Below are 6,841 nucleotides of genomic sequence, written 5' to 3'. Positions count from 1 at the left end.
AAACCAGAATAAAAATAGTCAAAATAATAAATGCGAAACTTAAAAAAAATAGAAATGAATCTTCGTGGCCACTCTAAATCCCGCCCAGCTCCAAGTCCACCAACTAGGGCTCACCTGCAAAGATGGAAGAGAAATGGGTGAGTTTGCAAAACTCAGTGTGTAAGGAAAACCCATCCAAAGCCCAAGTCAGCTCAAGCCCATTGGGCCTAAGCCCATTCAGATAACAGTGGGTATTGGGTCGAAGCCCTTTTCAGAATACAATAAACTGGACCTTAGCCCCATTTTCAGATAACAGTATGGCCCAGAGGCCCATTCCAAAATAGATTAGACATATTCGTGTATGCAAGCCCAACCCAACCTATAACCAACTGCTAAACTCCACCCGTACCAGCCCTACACTCCATGTGGGGAATAGCTCAACCCACCCAGCCTTACACTCCACAGTTGCAGCATTGCTGCTCAGTTATCAGTAAGTTGAGGCAAAGCCTCCAGTACGTGGACAAGCCACTTTCAGTGCTTCCTCCATTAGTATCCCAGTCACATGCATCAGATAATAATAACATGGCATGCAGTAAATAATAACAGTCAAACATGTATTCAGGTCAACCTTACCCTAGGGGTATATCAGTAATTTTACTCCTAGGAGTAAATCTATAAATTGTCCACCTATAAAGGTATTTCAGTAATTTTATTAGTTTTAAGGGTTTTCATGCATATTCCCACCTTTCACGTACTAACAGAACCACTTACCGAGGGTTCTTACCGAATTGGGCCTGTTGGCCCACTATCCCAATTTTGGCCCAAAAAGCCCAAAAATATCAAAGGCACAGAAATCATGCACTCTGCAGTCTAAACATTGTAGTTTACCAAAACGTTAATCGATTTACCTCACGAGCATCCGCACACTCATAAGTCCACAAAATGCCGACTTTTAGGCATTTCGACTTTTCGGCTTTTGTCGATCCAGACTATGAAAGGGTGTCAGTTAGACACCTGTTTGGACGATATGCTGACGAGATCCACACACGAACTACGTACAATTTGATTACTAACACGTTAATCTAACTATTAAAACGAACTACATATTAACCCTCTTAACATATTCGGCCAAAAACACCTTAGGCACTAGTGATCCTACCTTTACCAAAATTAGCGACTAGGTTTAGATCCAGTCGTTCCACTTGTCCAAGCCTTCGATCAGCAGCCTCTAGATCACACTACTACCAAAATAAAACAATTATAACAACCCTTAGAGCTACAAGCCCAAATCGACAACCTCCCTAACCTTTAGGGGGTTTCGGCTTTTTCTAAAACCTGAAATAAAGATTAGGTTCGAAAACTTACCACTGGTTCCTTCGGTCAATGATTCCAATTAAATCTTACTCAATTCTAATGCAGATCTAACCCCTCAAATGATAACAAAAGTGGAGCCCTTAGAGATCTCAGAATTCAGTTATGTCCCTAAGGCTATGCGTTTTTGGCTTTTTGCAACAGTGAAGAAAAGGTGAAGGCTTTGTAGTGGCTTTGTTGACAGAGGTTTGGGGTTCAGAAAAAGAAAGAATTGATCAAAAAGGATGAAGAAAGATCAGTAGGTTTTGCTAGGAGAATTCAACACAGACAATATGAACCTTCGAGATTTCGGCTTTTGTGATATTAGGCTATAAGGCTTAAAAATAATAGTAAGGAAGTGGTGTAGGGAAGAGTGGTAGAAGGATTCGGGTATGAAGAAAAGAAGAGGAGAAGGTAGATGGAGAGAAAAAGAAAAGAAAGGATGAGGAGGTAAGATGGTCAGAAAAACGACACACTTACCCCTAAATGCCAAATTTATACTTAGTATTTAACCTAGCCGAAATTTGCCCCCTAAGCAAACCCTTGGCCGGCCAACTCTTTCTCCCCAAGAGTCCACCATTCGGCCAATACTGCTCTCCCTAATCAGCTCCTAAATCCTCTCCCTTATCCCCTCCTTACTCAATCCCTTGAACAATTTAAACTCCTCCTGACAGTCTTTCACTTGAGTTCCATTACTTACCCTTTCCAACCATAAAATTAATTCCCTTAATATGCTTTCATTGTGACTTGAACCTTGGTTCTCCCTAGCATCCACACGCCACCTTTATAGCCTCCCCAGTAGCGTCACATGCCACTTTGCCACCTGCTTCCTTGTGTTTAATTTTTACCCAATTAATACTTAAAAGCCCAATTAACCAGAACCCCTTCTTCCTATGGAATCAAAACTAATTAAAATTACCAGGTTTTAACTTAAGCTTGGTCCTTCCAGAGGCCCACTAACCTGATTAAATCTACGCCAAGCAAACAGAACACCAAAAAATTTAAAATTTGCCAATATCCACAGAATTCCTAAAAATTGGGGCGTTACATTTTTCTTTTCTTTCCTCATTATTTAGAAAAGTTTGTAAAGAATTTTAAAATACCAATTCACCTCATTGGTATTTTCATGGCTAACAACTATGTTCCTAAGATCATAATGTATATAGTCCCTAACATCAATATGTACATGTATACCTTATCATGATATGTGACTTTCTGTAAATAGTTCAAACTAACTCAAATTGCACGCATTCCTTCATATGTTATGTATACTATTATACTATGTCCCTAACATCACAATGTACATAATCTCTAACACTAAATTATGCATGCATGCCTTATTATAATATGTGACCTATGTATATAGTCCTTACCAACTTAAATTATATGCATTCCCTTTTATGATATGTGTACTATTATAATGTCCCTGACATCACAATGTACATACATGCCTTACTATAATATGTGTACTATAGTACTACATCCCCAACATCATGATATATCTAGTCCCTAACATCAATATGTACATGCATGCCTTATTATGATATGTGACTTATTTACATAGTCCCTAATAACTGAAATTGCATGCGTTCCTTCTTATGATATGTGTACTATTATACTATGTCCCAAACATCACAATGTACATTTTCCCTGACATCAATGTGTACATGCATACCTTATTATGATAAGTGACTTATGTACATAGCCTCTATCAACTCAAATTACATGCATTACCTCTTATGATATGTGTATTATTATACTATATCCTTAACATCACAATGTAAATGCATGTCTTACTCCCATTATGATATGCGACTTATGCACATAGTCCCTACTAACTCAAATTACATGCATTCCCTTTTGTGATATTTGACCTACATAAATAGTCCCTAACATCTCAATGTAAATGCATGCCTTACTCCCATTATGATATGTGACCTTGTACATGGTCCCTAGCATCAATATGTATATACATGCACTATTATACTTTGTACATACATTTCCTATTATGATATTTGTACTTTTATACATAATCCCTAAACTCGTAAACTACACTTAAAATATTCAAGTGCAAAACTCTAGCAAATCAAATATCTATAGTTAAATGGTTAGAAAATACTAAACAACGAGTTGCATCTTAGGTTTGATCTCACTCATGCTCTCCTTTTTTTTAACATGTTTTAAAGGTTTAAACTATGTACATGCATTATTACTGATTTTAAACTATTTAAATGCCTCATTTAATGTCATTTTCTTTAATTTACATTATGCCATAAGTCCTTCTACACATAAAAAAATTAAAATTTAGCCATTATGTTACTCCTTTATAAAAATCCCCTACACTACAATTTTCCTTTTATATTTTATAAAAACATAGACTAAATTTAAATTTTCACAAGAGTCTATATACATATGACATACTTTTAACCTTTAACTTTTCATATATCCTATTCAAGGCCATATATTTATCCAATCATTTCATTTATTCTTCCAATGGAATAATAAAAACATTTACAACTACATTCAATACAAAATATGCCTTTTTGCATCACTCTCAACTATTTATACATTTAGAAAAAATAAAAAAAGAAATTATTCATATCACATTCATATTTCACCTCACATATTCTACTACAACATGGATAGAACTCTTGACAGAAATGTAACACACCCAATTTGGCGGGTACATCAACGAACGATGGTGTTACCAAAAGACTAAAAACATTACGCAATATCACAACTTTTGAATATGTGAGGTAGAGTTGGAGTGATTCTAGACTCCCTTGTCTTAACTTTTGAAAATCACTATAAATTTTAAAAAAATGGATATTTGAATTCTTGTGAGATAGAGTTGGAGTGATTCTAGACTCCCCTGTCTTAACTTTTGAAAATCACTAGAAATTTTAAAAAAATAATTATGAGTTAAAATTCAGATTAATGAAATCCTTACTGAGTCTATTTGCAATAAAAAGAAATGGATACGTTATCTGAGTCTCGTACTACGAGATATTCTATTTTTAGTAGATAGAGGTCGAAGCTGTCAAATAGCGAACAAGTTTTAAAATTCCACTTAGTGGATTATGGTTGTTATGGCATATACCCAAGGAAAAAATATAAAAGTATACCAAGAATATGCATAACATAAAGGTTCAATTTTTTTTGTGATGTGACAATAACAATCAGCTTACATAAAATATTTTATGAAGGTACAACCCGAATTCACTTTATACAAATTATGAGCCACTTTGATATATGCATGTTACAAATTAAGAAAATGAATGGCTCACAATTGAGTCAGCAATCTAACTGAATCTTTTCAAATCATCTGCAAACACTCTAAAAGACCTAAAATAGGGATAAAATAAGCTAGGTAAGTTCAAAAAAACTTAATAAATTCTGTAAATAAATAATAACTAACTTAGGAGGAATAAACCATTCTTATGCAAATTCACTTTGTAACTAAGTATAGCTCCTTAGTGGATACTAACCGTATCTAAAAACAATTTACAAGCTAACTCAATTTATGAGTAAGTTTATGCTTTGGCGGAAACTATTTGCATCTAAGTACAACTGTAAGTAACTATAATTTACTTTCGGTTATTAATACATTCTAGTACAAATTACATGCGGTATATTTACAAACATTTATACACCCTTCCTTGTGCTAGCTTCAGATCCTTTCTCCATGATATTACTCTATAGAGGCAGTGTCTATTTATACCAAAAGAACCTTTGCAAATCCTTCTTGTTAAGTTGAAAACATACATGTTCCCCTGCAAGGCTGAGGTCATTCACCAATCTCGGTTTGTATTCACTTGCCCTACCAGAGGCAAAACATATAATATATCATATTCTCCATTTACTTCTTCCATAACATTACACTTCAATAAACCTCCATTACCTTTTTTCCACCTTTCCAGATACTGAGCCTATGCACCAAGGAAAGAGTATCCCTTTCAATTATTCATACATTTTGATATAGGTTTTGTGTTTACAATTTATTAACACAAGAATGCACCTGTAATTTTTAAAATAATACTAACTTTACCTGGAAAGAAACATTAATTTTAAGCTAGTTCATTATTTATAAAAAGCGAAAGTGGAAGGAGCTCACCAAAAACTCCTAGGAAAGCTTGATCTACTCAATGGGTTCTTTCTCCTTCTTACTGGGGACTTCTCCCTATTCTTTAGCTAAATACAATCAAATATTTTTATTAAATATAGAAACAACCGAGGTTGATATGTAAAAATAAAAATCACCAACATGGAATAGTTTAACCAAAGAAAGCTTTCCTTCCTTTTAAAAATTTCCAATGAAAACTTATATATATAAGACTCCTACCACTCTTACATTTCCTAGTATTAGAACTAAATGAGGACTTAAGCAATTACCAATGGTTGGCTCTAAAGGCATTTCTAAACAGGCTATAATCTCAGGTTTGTCCTTCAAGCAACAAAGAAAACTTTAAGTTTTCTTCAAAAAGAATAAAGAGAACTCAATAAAGGAAAATTAAATTCTTTCCTCTTGTATACCTCTATTCAAAAATAAGATTAAACTCTTCCGACTTTAGACAAGATCCCTAATCACCTTACATGCACACACAATTCCACTAATTAAGCATAACCATTGAGACTTTCTAGGTGTCATGCACAGTGACGCGTTCCTTTCCTAAGTTTTTGTAACGCCCTATACCTAACCCGATTACTGGACCCGGATGTAGGATGTTACAACACTTAAATACTTAACAAAAATTTTACCATTGGTGAAAACCATACTAGATGTACTTCTTATTTATTTATAATCTTTTTCTAAGTTAAAAGATTTAAATGAAACATTCATTAATTATAACAGACTCTTAAAAGTAGTATAAAGCATTAAAACTTAAATCTTTTGTGAGACAAACATAATCATGACATAGAAGACTATTCGTGTAACACCTGACTAATTTATTTTTATTTCTGCAAATTCAATCATAAATATGTATCTGCTTCAGTAGTTAAGTGATATGGGTATGTGCTTGAGGTCTTGGGTTCAAGTCCTAGTAATGCAAAATCCCGTTATTTTAGTCCTAGCCGTATCCCTTTTAGATGGGATTATTTTATACTTTTGGTAAACTCATATTAGAATGAGCCTGCTAGTTCGAGTGGTAAGGGGTTAGCTTGCCTTGACGTCCCGTGTTCGAGTCCCTGTGTGAACAGGAATGTTAACTTTTATTTCGGTTGTTTGATAGAAGTTTAGTAAATTTGGGATTCTAAGGTAATTGGATGAGGTTAGTAGTCAGATTTAGTGGGATTTGGTGGTTAGTGGGGTTGTGGGAGTTGTGATGTAGTGAGATTTTGTTTCAAATTAAATTAAATTTATTTGATTTAATTTTTCTCTCCCTGCTCAAAATTTTCTGACATTCCCCATTTTCCTTCCCTCTGTAATTCCTTTCTTTTTCGTTTCCCTTCGATTCTACACACAATCTTTTCTTTTCGTCGTTGCATTTATGATTTTTAGCATTTTTTGTGC

This window comes from Gossypium hirsutum, chromosome A06 (genome assembly GCF_007990345.1).
Source record: "Gossypium hirsutum isolate 1008001.06 chromosome A06, Gossypium_hirsutum_v2.1, whole genome shotgun sequence".
Lineage (NCBI taxonomy): Eukaryota > Viridiplantae > Streptophyta > Magnoliopsida > Malvales > Malvaceae > Gossypium > Gossypium hirsutum.
The sequence above is the reverse complement of the archived record's forward strand: the minus strand, read 5'-3'. Positions refer to the sequence as shown.